At 37.1% G+C, this 14,061-nt stretch overlaps 1 protein-coding gene across 1 annotated transcript in view; it reads right to left on the reverse strand.

The window, feature by feature from the left end:
* Positions 1–8,076: 8,076 nt before the first annotated feature.
* LOC311222575 (t-SNARE domain-containing protein 1-like) overlaps positions 8,077–14,061 on the reverse strand; it is a 214,867-nt gene continuing 208,882 nt past the window's right edge. The window contains exon 5 of the mRNA XM_084306942.1: positions 8,077–8,387. The gene's annotated coding sequence lies outside the window, so the exon portion shown is untranslated. The remainder of the gene's footprint in view (positions 8,388–14,061) is intronic.

Raw genomic sequence — 14,061 nt, forward strand, 5'->3', positions numbered from 1 at the left:
GCTGGGGTTGTTCAGCCTGGCGAAGAGAAGGCTTCAGGAAGACCTTACAGTGGCCTTCCAGTACCTAAAGGGGGTTACAGGAAAGCTTGGGAGGGACTCTTTGTCAGGGGGGTGTAGTGATAGAAGAAGGGTGAATGACTTTAAACTAAAAGAAAGTAGATTAAGATTAGATATAAGGAAGAAATTCTTCACTCAGAGGGTGGTGAGGCACTGGCACAGGCTGCCCAGAGAAGCTGTGGATGTCCCATCCCTGGGGGTGTTCAAGGCCAGGCTGGATGTGGCTTTGGGCAACCTGGTCTGGTGGGAGGTATCCCTGACCATGGCAGGACTTGGTATTAGATGATCTTGAAAATCCCTTCCAACCCAAACCATTCTACGATTCTATGATGTGTTTTTGGCTGGACAGATCAAATCACTAATTATACTGTCACAAGCTTGGAAGAAATCCATGGTGAATCTGTGAAAAAGTTTCAGTGTTGTGGAGTGAGTAGTGGAAGGGAGGAAAAGCGACTGTTGAATAATGCCTTTTTCTAGATGGATAATTTTTCAAATGTTTCCAAACCTGCTCCCTACCCCAAATCTCACCAGACTATCTTCCAAATTATCTCCTCTTTCTCACCCCTCTCTGCTAGTGTTGCTAATATTCACTTCTACTTGTATTTTTGGCATCATCTCCAGATCCTTTTCTTGCTGTCTCACCAGCTCATATATGGTGCCTTCAAGAGCTGAAATTAAGAATAAATAATCCCAGCAGGTATCAATCAGGTACTCCACCTTTTAGAACAAGCCCACAAGTTTTTTATTTTATTTTATTTTATTTTATTTTATTTTATTTTATTTTATTTTATTTTATTTTATTTTATTTTATTTTATTTTATTATTTTATTTTGCTACAGAAACAAACTGTTCAACAGTGAAGGAGGTAAAATGAAATTCACAGCCAATGTTTCACCAGTGGTCGAGACTAATACTGTACTGCAATGTGTTGTGGTGCAGTCTGTCTTTTTGGTGCTTGGCTGCTGTTCTTCCTTCAGTCTTTGAAAGTTGTTCTCTCCTCATCTATTAGAAGAGAAGCCACTATCATCTCCATGCCTTGATGAATCACGTAGTTAGGAGAAAGGCAGAAATATTTACCTCTGATAGGAAGCCAACAAATGCACACGAGCCTTCCTTTCACCACAGTTGTTCTGCAGCTTCTTATATAAGAGGTGCCTTGAAGACTTTTAGCCTGCTGACGCTGCATAGATGATGTTCATCTTGAAGGAATGGTTATAGACTGGCAGGAGAGTAGGACACACCTCATGCTTTAAATCACTGATTAGTTGGTAATAATATTTGCTGTCATTTTTCACTATGCTCAATGATCAGGAAACAACTTCTGTTCATATGAGGCCAAACTTGGCTCTGTTCACAGTTGAGACCCAACTGTCTTGGAAGACACAAATGTATTAAGTAAAAAATTAACAGCAGTTTCTACCCCAAACATTCATCCCTCTGGCTCCAAATATTGAAAAATAAAATAAAATAAAATAAAATAAAATAAAATAAAATAAAATAAAATAAAATAAAATAAAATAAAATTGAATAAATTTTTTTGACTTTACTACACATATATATTCTCTGAATCCTCTTCAGCCATTATTCATCTTTCTCCGCATAGATATGTTATCTCTAAAAAAAAAAGTGTCCTGATAATCAGAAATGTATACAGTCACTTAATAAGCTTCTAATCTTCTTAAAGAATGTAGAATGACTCTTCTTCAATCCTTGCACTGTGCTTGTATTTTCTCCTTTGGGGACTGTAGGTATTGCAAAACCTGGAAGAATTTACAAAGGTTGCCTTCTTCTGCCTTGCTCATCTGCCTCTGTGGAGCATTTTATATGTTCTTATGTCAAATGAAGATGCAGCTTCAGAAGGTCAGTAGCACTTCAAAGCATAGGAAGGATCAATATGAGATTTGGAAAAGTGGGAAGAAATAGCCCTGATATTTCTAGTGGGCTTTATAGCCCACCAGAGAGAGATTTGGAATTGGAGCATTGTGAAAGGAAACTCAATCTAGACTCACCCCACCTAACTGAGGCTCTAAATTTTGAACATAGTCGCTCTTGGGAAACATAAGCATTGCCAGAGGGTACTACAGCCTATCCCAAGATCTCTTCCTACTGACTGTAAAGGGAGATGAAAGTGGCTGTGCTCCTCATTTAGACCCTTAAAGTAAGATGAGGCAAATCTGGGCTCTGCAGTGAATCCAACTTACCTGTGAAGCGAATGAGCTCTTAAACCATCCTGTAAGTTGAAGAATTGCTGAGTCTGTGCTCTGTATGTGAAGAACTAGAGGATCCTGGCACATGCTTTCCAGCACTTAGCATTGCTGTTGATCGTGTCAGAAACACCCCAGTGGAGACATAAAGCATGGAAAGAAAAGGCGAAGGATGGTGTAATCACAGATGTCTGATGTTTTCCTACCTGCTGCTGTCAAAAGTGTCGGTCTTCACTTCATGCTTTTGCATTCTGCTAACTGCCCGTTTGCCATGCATTACAAAAGCTGTCCCAGTATGTCAACATACTCCATAGGGTTCTGTTTTTTTGTTATTTCTTTTATCTAGCATGACAGCAAGATGGCTAGTAGGGAGTTAGTACCACAGCTAGACAGATGATTGCAGTAATCATGCCTGCTTTTTCCTGGGTTCCTTTTCTCAGCAAACACCCTGTGCCATCTCACAACCAAACATTATCTCCAGCGTCCATCAGCTGCACCAGGCAGAGTCCCCCAAGCTCTCCAGCTTGTCTCTGCGTGTTCCTCCTTTCTCCTTCAGGTTTAATGTCCCGCGGTGATATTACTACAAACAGCATGAAAGCAGCCTGCGCAGCTACACAATCACATTTGCACTCTGCATGGTCTGTAAGGCACTCTCTCAAGCACACCTCCCATTTATTTCCTCGTACAGTGCCAAATCAGTTGCTCTGGAGATAACTTTTGAGGGTTTTATGCATGCACTATCCAAAAAGGTTTCCCTCAGGTCCTCTCTTGGGCAAGACTTTTGACCCTTACCTGTCAGGAAGTTTGTGACTTTTTTCTCTGAAAAAAAAAAAAAAAAAAAAAAAAAAAAAAAAAAAAAAGACCCAGCACAGAGATCATTCAGTGTAGCCTACTGTACTGGTGTTATTCCTGAGGGGGGGAGATCACTTTAGGTTGTCAAAGGGAGCAAAGCAGCCAGGCAGAAGCTGTAATAAGAATATTGAAAATTCAAGCAAAACATTTTCAAAAGTGATTTCAATTGGGGCGTGGAGTAATTTCCTCAGGGAATTGGTAGAGACTCACTGGAGGTGCTTGGACAGAAAATTGTTTTTAACACTTAGACAAGCAAGGTGAGAGGAACTCCAACACTTGAATGGCATTAAGGTGCTGGTAGCAATCTCTCATACACCTGAGCTCCATTAAACTATTTTAATCCTATAAAAACCTTCAGTGGAAAAAGTTGTTTTCCCTTCCAGGGTCTACAAGGCCTTCAAATGTAGATTTTAATAATCCTGTTGAGTTAGCCAAAAAGCTGGAAATGCATGTTCTTCAGCACTTACACCTTGCCTTTCAGAATAGCCAATTAACCAGATTCAGCTGATTTCAAGCAGCAACACAGCTGAAAGGAAACCAGCAGAAGGCTGGTGTAGAGGGTTACAGTGAGGTGAGGACCTTTCAGAGTCCAGACAGGGCAGGAACCTGGAACTTAATATCATCAGATCAGCCCTTTACTCCAACAGGCCTTTGATTCCCTATTCAGTTTGGATTTATTTTTTTTTCCACTCCATAAAAAGAGCATAAGGATGGCTAGCATATCAGGAACGTCTGCCTTTTCATCTTCTTTTTTTGTTCTGTATTGTCTTCTGTTTCCCTACATGTTCATTTGCAAAGAAAGAAAGAAGAATCTGTATTAAAATTAGTAAATCTTTTAAATATTCAATTTCCTACACACTTCCTACAAGGTCACGCCATATATCAACAAAAATCCTAAGAAGATCACCTTGATGATAGGCCTTTATTCACTTTTATGCATGTGCCTATAGCTATGATAAGCAGGGATTCGGACATTAACCATAACTATAGTTGACTGGAAGAAAGGTTACAAAAACAACAATGACTTAGCTTCTTTCCTAAATGGCATCTGATACTCTTAAAACACATCTCAGTTGTCAACAGCATCCAAGGATCAGGAATCCCTGATTTTTATTGTGAAATTTATTAGTTTCTGACATTTCTGTGTGCAGTCATCAAGCATATTACCATTCAGCATATATTTTATTCATCTTCTTTCCATGGCAAGGTAAAGTGTAGTTGGTCCACTGTCCACAGCAGATGATAAATTCTAGAATCAGTAATACAAAGAAGAAGCCAATTAAACTACCTTATTACCTCTTACTAAGCTGCTCCAGACCAATTATAACCATATTTCTTTGTGGTCTAATTAGGTTCAACTCAGCTCCACAGCGTGGAAGCCCGTAATGAATGAAAGCATGAGAAACATGGTTCAGACCCAATGTGAAGGATCATTAATATGCTCTGGGCTGCTGCTTTGGAAGAGGCTGCACCTAATTATGTGGGTTAATACACTTATACTAAATGGATGAAACGAAGCTATTTTCAGTGTCTCAGGGCCCCTTAAACCAAAAGAACTGTAGATTAATAAGTTGTTAGGGAGTGATCTGTTGACCTGCCCTATCGTTCTTCATTTCCAGTCTATATGTTCTTAGAGGCATGAAATGCTCAAGTAGAGAAATATGCCAATCATTGCCATTTCCATTCCTCTCTCCCTGGCACTCACCTAAGAAATTATCAGAACTAAAGCAAAATAGAGAGCATCTGATACTTCCAATAACTTCAATTGACTTTGGATCAAAACACACCATGTACAGGAGATAATAGATGCTTTACTAGCATAAAATAGCTCAGATAATAGACTGAACTCCTTTCAGCTAGATGTAGCTGTCTAAAAATCAGGCATATAATTTAAAGCTACTGTGGAGGATCCCTCTACAGCTGACTGAAAGAGTAAGTCATACAGACAAAGCAAGTTACCCAAGTAAAAGAGGAAAGGCCAAGTCAGCTGAGACTATTCACGTCAGAAAAGAGATATATAAGGGAGGGTGTAACAGAGGTCTGCAAAATCACGATGGGATGGAAAGAGCGTATTAAGACAGATTGTTAACCACCTATTTTGATGGAAGGAAAAAAGGGACAGTAAATGACAGCAGCAGGAGCCAAGTTCAAACTGAAAAACAAACAAACAAACAAACAAACAGTAGTTTTGTTTGTGTGTTTGTTTTCACAGTAAGTAATAAATCTGTGAAATTCCTTCCTCCTTTATAAGCTACATTAACATCAGGAAATCCACATAATGGAAAAACTAAGAAGAGAGACTGGCAGACTATTAGGAATTAAGGTTCATAGGTCATTTTTCTATCCCTTAGATACTTATTTATGGCCAGTGTTGGAGACTAAATACCAGGTGATACAGACCCTTGATGTGAATTAGTAGAATGTTTTTTATGTCCTACCTCATGGGGATTAAGACATATAATGTTCCTCAGGACTTACTCCTAGTTAGCTTAAGCAGCCATCTTCCCAGCACAGTAGGTTTATGTATTTCTTAAAAGCTTTAACAGGTACTGTGAAAGTGACCAGAAGGTCAAAAAATTGTTGAGCAATAGATGGTAGGTATAACTGTGTCAGCCCTTTTACAAAGACCTCAGATCTGAGAAATTTTATTGCCTTCTGAATTGTTTGATTAGGTGACAGTAACTGACATGACAGATAAGTTTGTTTTATCATGTTCACACTTGCCCTTAAGGTAGTAGGGACAAAAACTACTTCCTATTCCTCTCCTGAGTAAGAGGACCTGACAACTTAATTGAATTGTGTGCTCAGCTCACTACGGTTCCGATATGCCTGTTTTTAATTTATTTTGTCAAGATCTTTTTAATTGTTATTGCTCTGTTGCCAGCATGCACTAGCTTATCAGTAATGTCCACAAAAAATGTTAATTGGAATTGTCCGCTGTCACACCCCATTTTCAGATTGACCATGGTGGCTCGGGGAATCTGCTCAAATTGAAGTTCGTGCTGCCGGGGGGGTTCTTAGTTTAGTGTGTCTGTGTGTGTGTGTGCTATTGTAAGGAAGAATAAAATTATGCCAGTGTGTATACTCAGTGTTCTCATCTAAAGGGACAGAAGCATCAGTAGCATAAAAAGCTGTTTAATGGCCTGTTGTATATATTTGCTATGAGGACAGAGAAAGCAAATGTGCCCAAGAAGTGGATGTGGAATAGAAAACATATCTTCTGCAGGAACATATTGTTTTATAGCAACCTAATGGAATATATTTATTTAAAAATAGCATTTGTCATTATCAGAAGGTCCATAATACACAATGGAGAAGGAATGTCTGTGTTGTCTCACAGAGACTTCATGCTTGCTCTAAGGCAGGCAGTGTCTACAGTTTCAGCAGATAAATACTTCACCTGGGTCATTGGTGCCAAATCCATCAGCTGTGTAAGCTGGCTCATTGTAAGCTCCATCAGTCTGTCTCTGCACTGCATCATACTAATGAGGTAATCACTGAGTTTCTAATGAATGGGATTAGCGAATAGGCAGGGATTGTTCATTTCGAATCCCTTGTTCAAATGCAACTCGAGGCTCTCAAAATATTTGCTTGCAATCAGCTATGAGCTGGGTTCGTTTCAGCTCTTACTGACTAGATGAAAATCATTTTCATCACTAGAGAATTTGCCAATTTTGCTGATAGAGGCAGCCTGCAATTTGTACTGGAAATAAACAGGGAGCTCTATTTCAGAAGTAAAATATCTGTAGAAAGGTAAGGAAGGAGGCATCATCTTTTGTAATTTCACACCAATTCTCATCTTTTTTTGGGGGGAAAAAAAATAGTATCATCCTATTAATTAGCTTTTCTTAATAGCTGCTGTTGAATGTTACATGTAATGATCCAGATATGTAGACTTTGCCAGTTAAATCTAGATAAAAGAAACAAAAAAACAAAAAATACACAATGAAAAACAAAACAAACAAACAAAAAAAACCCTCTGGCTTGTGTTTTCCTTCCAAGCCTAACTGCACTGATTTAAAAGTTTTACACTTTTGACCCTGAATGAGCTTAAGCAACTGCAAGATTTCTCTGAGCATTTTCTGTGCTCAACCTTTACTGACAAAAGACTACATCAGCTTTTTGGAAAGGAAGCATGTAATCGAAATCAGTGCAGGTAAGAATCTAGTTTAATGTTTATTACTCTTTTCTAAACCTTCACAGTAACCAACACCACATATCATATCGAGGTACCTGATTTCATATATTTATTTATTTTCTGGTGAGACACTGTGTTGTTAAAAGATGTAACTTTTCATGAAGAATAAAAAAACATATCATTTTGTGAAATTCTCTTCAATACTTCCCACGACATTTTAATTAAAACCGTTTCTGAAATGCTTTATTTGCTGGAGGAAAACTGCATTTACAGTACATGACACATTTAAAGATGAATTTAAATTGCATATTCAATCATGTTTCAGCAGAAATTATTGTGCGCAAAAATAGAACAAAATCCCAAATGCTGGATCCATTGAAACCTATGAAATTAAATCAAATACAAAATTTGACATTTTTCATGAGATGCCTTGCTTTTTTTTTTTCTTTAACAGATTGTAGATCTTTTCTTTTTTTTCTTTTTTTTTAAAAAAAGGATAACAATATGTCTTAATGTTTACCTGTCCTGCTCTTGCACTAGTGTTTCTCATGACAAATGTGTTGTTCTATGCATACAATGGTATCAAGTAAGTATCTCATTAATTTGTTTGTAAATGTAAATGACACATGTAATTGTGAAAATATTTAGCTCAGATCTGCAGAGCAAATTATAAAGCAGCCGTGTATAGAATGAGAATCTGAGCTGGATTATATTTAAAATGTACAAAAACAACCACACACACACACAAAAGAATCAAACAAAAGACATTGACTTTCATGGTTTTAAATGAGCAGAACTGTTAAAAACACAAACAATACAGATGAATTCACAGCTACGTATCTCACAACACACAGGATACCAGATCTGGAGGCAAAGAAATAACATTCCCCAGATATACAGGGGACACAATTAAAATTCATAACACTAGGTAAAACATATCTTCAAAGAAGGGAAAAAAAGTTATCTGCAATTATATTAACACATGGTATAAAACTTAACTTTTCTTTCATACAATTACAGTATTTGTTGGTTATAGCAGTTTGAATACACTGTGATCAGTAAAGCAGACATTGATATAGGGCCTGAATGTGAAATGCCTTGAGAATCCATTCCACTTCATGGGGTGCTCACCGGCTCTGCAAAAGCAAGAATAATGGTTAAGCATTCATGGGATTCCCAGAGATTTGCTGATATAATGTTATTTCTGATGGAAGGATGGCTACTCAAGATGGTGCCAAAATGCAGGCAACAATGAAGTAGATGTAACTCAGAAAAGTGTATTTTCACTGATTCCAGTATAAAATAATTGTGGATGTGGAAGGGGTGGAGATAATGAGAGTAGAGACAGATCAAATTTATACAGAAAACATGTAGTATAATCTAATGTGGCAAAGAAATGAGTGGATTTTGCGTTCTCTTCAATGCCAGCAGTTCCCATACCTAGAGGTTAGTAAAAGAGATTAGATTTTAAAAATACTTTTTTCCTGAAAAGTGCACTAAGAAGCTGGAGTGTAACATTGGTATACTTTGCAGAGGATAATATATCTTAGAAATATTAATCTCTTTTCCATTTCTCCACACAATGAAGCCAATAGACACTTTCACTTGATAGGAAGGACTCTCACCATATCATGTGTAGATCTCTACAAGATAAATGTTTATACTGCCTAATATAAATAGTTAATGAAAATAAAGATGTAATCAAAATTATGATTTTTAATTTTTTTTCTTTTTTTAATAAAAGATCACATTTCTGTCTGATAGCTATAAGAGAAGCCTCTTAGGATGACTTCAAAGATAAGACATCTGCACTATAAAGAAAGGTTAGAGGTTAAACAAAGTGTATTTTTGCACTTACTGTGAAACAGCTCAGGCTGTTTGTTGTAAACATCACCATGAAAAATACAAACAGACTTTTGTAGTGGTTGCATTTTTTCTACCTGTACTTCTTTCTTTGTGTATATGCTATACTATAAAATCTAGTCCTACTTGGTATCAAGGAAAAGGAAAGAAATGGAATTTTTTTCTGTTGCTATCAGTAAAACCATAACAAAGAACAACTCTGTTGTTGTTGACTACTGCTGAAAACCTTAGAATTGCTCTTTAATTACACTTTACTCTAAATCAAGAACAATGTCAAAATGAAAAGATAAGCACATATTGTTATTTACGCCAATTAGTAGAATTGTTCATAATAAGATATTATTTAGATAATATTGTGAAATCAAACACCATTGTGCTATGGTGCACTCAATAAAAAGCATAGAAGATAGTGTCTTGCATTCACATAAACACTGCAAAGAACTAAAAGAAATGCTCCTTAATGAGATAGGGTATTCTTCTGCACATGACATTCATCTCAGTTCATCTCAGCTAATTTGTGTGTCTCCACCTGAATCTAATGTCTCCTGTGCTCCTAGGCTCCAGGCTCCTATTACAATAATTACAGATCTAATCAATACAGATAGTGGATTTTTAGGGTGTCATTTCATTTGAATAAAGACACCACCTTCACAATGATCTAGATTTCACTCATTGTTATTGATTTGCACTAACTACAAAGGGATCTTCAGAATGACTCTCTTAGATGCAGAAGCATACACTGTGGACACATAAAGTTGTATAAGTTCGGTAGTAGAACTTCTTCTAATATCAGAAATGTATTTGCTAGAGTTACTCAGATGAGCTGAAATGCTCTGGAGATTGGCAGTAATAATCACATAGGTTTTCCATTTGCTTTGGAACCATTTAGACTATCGTGTTCACTCTTAATATTTCCTCATCTTTCTACAAAGAGGAAAGGCTGAAGGTAAACTGAAGAAAAAAGAAAGCTACCTGAAAAGAAAGAAACATTTCTACAGTTGCCAATAAACAATATGGTCACTGTCTATGGAAGTCACAAAATGGATGAGATGGCAAGAGACCTCTAGAGATCATCTAGTCTAACCACCAGCTCAGTGCAGGGTGAGCTAGAGCAAGGTCATCAGAGCTGCTGTGTCCAGTTGCATTCTGAATAGCTCCAAGGATGGACACCTCTGTGGGAAACCTATTTCAATTTACCAATTTGTTCTCTTATCTTTAAACTAATTTTCTGTATTTCAGTTTGTATCCATTGCCTCTTGCCCCATCTGTGAAAACCACTCAGAAGAGTTTAGTTCCATCTCTTTTGTTCTGGGGAGCCAAGCACTCCTGATGTGGCTTGTCAATGCTGAATAGAGGCAAAGGAGCACCTCCCTTGACCTGCTGGCCATGATCTGTCTGAAACACGTGTGTTAACATCACAGAACCACCAAATAGTTGTCAAGATTTCTTAGCACTGTACTTAGTGGGGAGTCATTCAAGACAAGCAGTCAACAACTGTAAATGACAAATTCAAGTCAATCACTAACAGATGCTGTCTTTAAAGGCTCCTTATGAGGAATGTGTATATGTACGTGTACATGTTTATAAATTTATGGGCTTGGGGCTTGAGGGAGTTTATGTCTGAGCAAAAACATTCCTGTGTATGGAAGAGAAAGAATGAAGTCTAACCAAATCCTCTAGACTTTGGACAGGTTTTGTCTCTGAGGACTGGGATGAAGTGCACCATATTTTTGACATGAAAGCAAATTTCACTATCCGCACATGCCATTACTTTTGGCAGGTTCTGAAGCTACTGGGAATAATGAATCTTGATTTCCAGACAGAGAAAAAATTCAACAGTACTAAACACAAAATAATTAGAAATAGACGATCTATAGACTTTGCTCTTGAATATAACAAGAGGTTTTCCAGAAATAAACTAGCTACAAGATACGTTGAGCCATGAACCAACAACCTGAATATATGTTTTCGGTATAGTTGAAGACAAAAATTAGATATTTTCACTTGTTAAAAGAGAGTTTGAGTTCTGTCCTACTTTCAGATTTTGAATAAGGAGGTCTTTTTTTGTTTGTTTGTTTGTTTTTTGGTTTGGGTTGGGTTTTTTTGCTTTTTTTTTTTTTTTTTTTTTTTTACTAGTTGCTATGGTAGTAATAAGCATTATAATGCTGAGTCTAGCAGTCATAGACTACACAGTCTTGTGTTAACAACAGAAATAAATTACAATCCCTAGAAAATAAAATAAAAATAAAATAAAACTACAAACATAAAAATAATATTGGGGCAGATCTTTGTGAACTTTACAAGTAGAAACCTGGATGATGAGATTTTTCCTGTCCACATTTCAGCAAATCATTTCTATCACACTCACAGTCAATGACAGGAAACAGGTACATTTAACCCGATTCCTTTCATTCATAAAGAGAAAGGGCATGAAAGGAAAGACAAATGGAAAAATATTCTACTGCTATCAGATTGCTAAGACTACTCTCCCATGCAGGCTTACAGACCTTTTTACTGTGAACCACAAAATCAACAGATGAACCTCTCCAGTCATGTGGTGGCTCTAATTTTCAGTAGGAATCTGAGGTATGGATCCATCCCACGACCCTCTTTGGCTTCAGAGAAGAATCTCTGCAGTTTACAGTGTAGACTCTGCTCGTCTATTTAGTCTAGCCTGTTCTGCCTGTGAATTAAACAGCCAGTCTCATGAGAAGATACATTTTCCAGGATGAAAAACAAACTTGATCCTGTCTGATGTTGTTTTGAATCAAGTCAGATCTGTCTTTGCTCTAAGAAAATGTGATGATACCTATCACACTGTGTAAATAAGTTTTGGCAATATAACTTACTACTTTTGCAAAGTTATACAGGCATTAGGGTTTTTTCTGTAGTCATTAACCTCAATGAACTTTTCTGTTGGGAGGACTCACCCAGATAAATTGTGCTCCCTTATCAACAGCAGTTGACCATTCACAACATTATTATTTTTTTCTTTTTTTGTGATAAAGAACCTAAACTCATATGCAAGGCTGATAGTGGACATACCATCTTGTGACATGAGGTTCTAAGTTTTCTGTTTCTGACATCCCTCAAAAGAATGCTGAAAATAGAAAACCTAGGGTTGTTTCTCTGCCTCTGTAGTATCAGAGAATACAGATATGCATACAGAGCATAGTAGTTCTGAGAGGTAGAGAAAACTCTCAGATTTTCCAGACATGACTGATATATTTTTCTTATGTGTTCAGAATTCACCAGATCACCAGCATTGGACATCAGTATCAAATTTAGCCCCATATCAGACATTCCTCTGCAGGTCATGCTGTAACTTGATTGACCTTCCACCTGTGATGGTGCAGAATGGTTTCTGAGGACTCATGTCTTCCCTTTCTGATCACCTTCCTACGAAGGTTTCAACCTGGGCCTGATATAATTATATTATTATATACATTAATGTCGCTAAATAACGCATTTTCAGGGTACGGAGGAAAAAAAAAAAAAAAGAAAAAAAGACAAAACTCACAAAACAAATGCCAAGAAAAAAAAAAAAGAGAGAGAGAAAGAAAAAACAACATCATATCCTGCATCTTTCAAGCTGAAGGTAATCAGACACCAGATTAATCCAAGAACTTCATTACACTGACTTGTGACAAGAACTTCATCACTGACATTGTGAATCTCCCAGCCTTAAGCTTGTTTCTGGGCCTTTGTTCAAAAGTACTGTAAAATGATGAGATTTTGCCTTCAGTAAAGCTTTTCCATCGGTTAAAATTATTCCTTTTTAAACAGTCCTTCCCACAAATTTTCCAAGGAAGTAAATGATACCCACTTTTCACTGCAGAAATCTTCTAGAGACATTTCTCTAGTGCACAATGCCCACAGCAGAAAAGCCGCTGTTCTATTCAGCCACACTGGCCATTTCTGCTTATACTGTAATTTTAACAACAGGTTCTTAAAATAGGACAGACCTAATAACCCAAGAGCCTTCTGTCAGAAAAAAAAAATAAAAATAAAAATGAGGAAGCAGGGTGATGATATATTTCATAGAATATTGCTTCATATTCACTTAGTCATTTATTTTTTCCATGCGTTCTCTTAACTGCATCAGTGGGGCCCAGAAACCCTTTTTCATCCAACTACAATGAAATAATTTCTCTTTATTTTAGAAATATGCTTCAAAATAGAAATCTTTTGGATCTTCAGAAGACTTCTGGCCCTGGCTTAAACTGTTTTTTAATTTAGCAACTGGAGATCATTGGTAATATAGAAGCTTAACAGGTAAATATTAATGCAGGTGCATGGGCATCTTTTGGGGATGTGCCTATGTTTTGATGAGTCCAAAAAAGATGTCTCTATGAGCCAGCTCCTTAGCACTCACTACAGTGAAAGACATCCAAACAGTTTTCCAGTTCCATGCTAGAAAATTGTGGCTAGTAAGAATTGACTCCCATGCATTGCCGCTTTTGAGCTGTAAAGTTTTGTTTTAGCAAAGCAAATTCCTTACCAGAGTTGCAGTATGTGGCAAAGTTTTTAAGAAACATGGAACTGAATAAGGCCATGCAAATCTATTAAAAATTCTGTAACCATGTCCGAATCTGCACCTAGAAGTCAAAGCTGTGGAACAGTGCTGCTGAATTTTGAGGACTGTGAGAAGATCCATTTCACAGAAGGGTAAAGTGCCCAGGGTTTGGGACATGACACATAATAGATGAGATGGGAAGGAGAAGCAGGAATTTTCTCCCAATTCTTAAAAATACATATTGCTATGGAAGTAGCAAGATGATGTGGCAATAACATGCAACCAATCTTTAAACGTCAAGGATTTTTGTATTGTTTGGTGTTGACGATGTGCAACATCAGACAATGACATCTCAAACTCTGACTAAATAGCAAGTAAGTAGCAAGTCTCAGAAGCATTGTTTTATCAGATTAAAACATGGTGAAAATCCC

Source organism: Netta rufina (assembly GCF_964035555.1).
Source record: "Netta rufina genome assembly, chromosome: 2".
Taxonomy (NCBI): domain Eukaryota; kingdom Metazoa; phylum Chordata; class Aves; order Anseriformes; family Anatidae; genus Netta; species Netta rufina.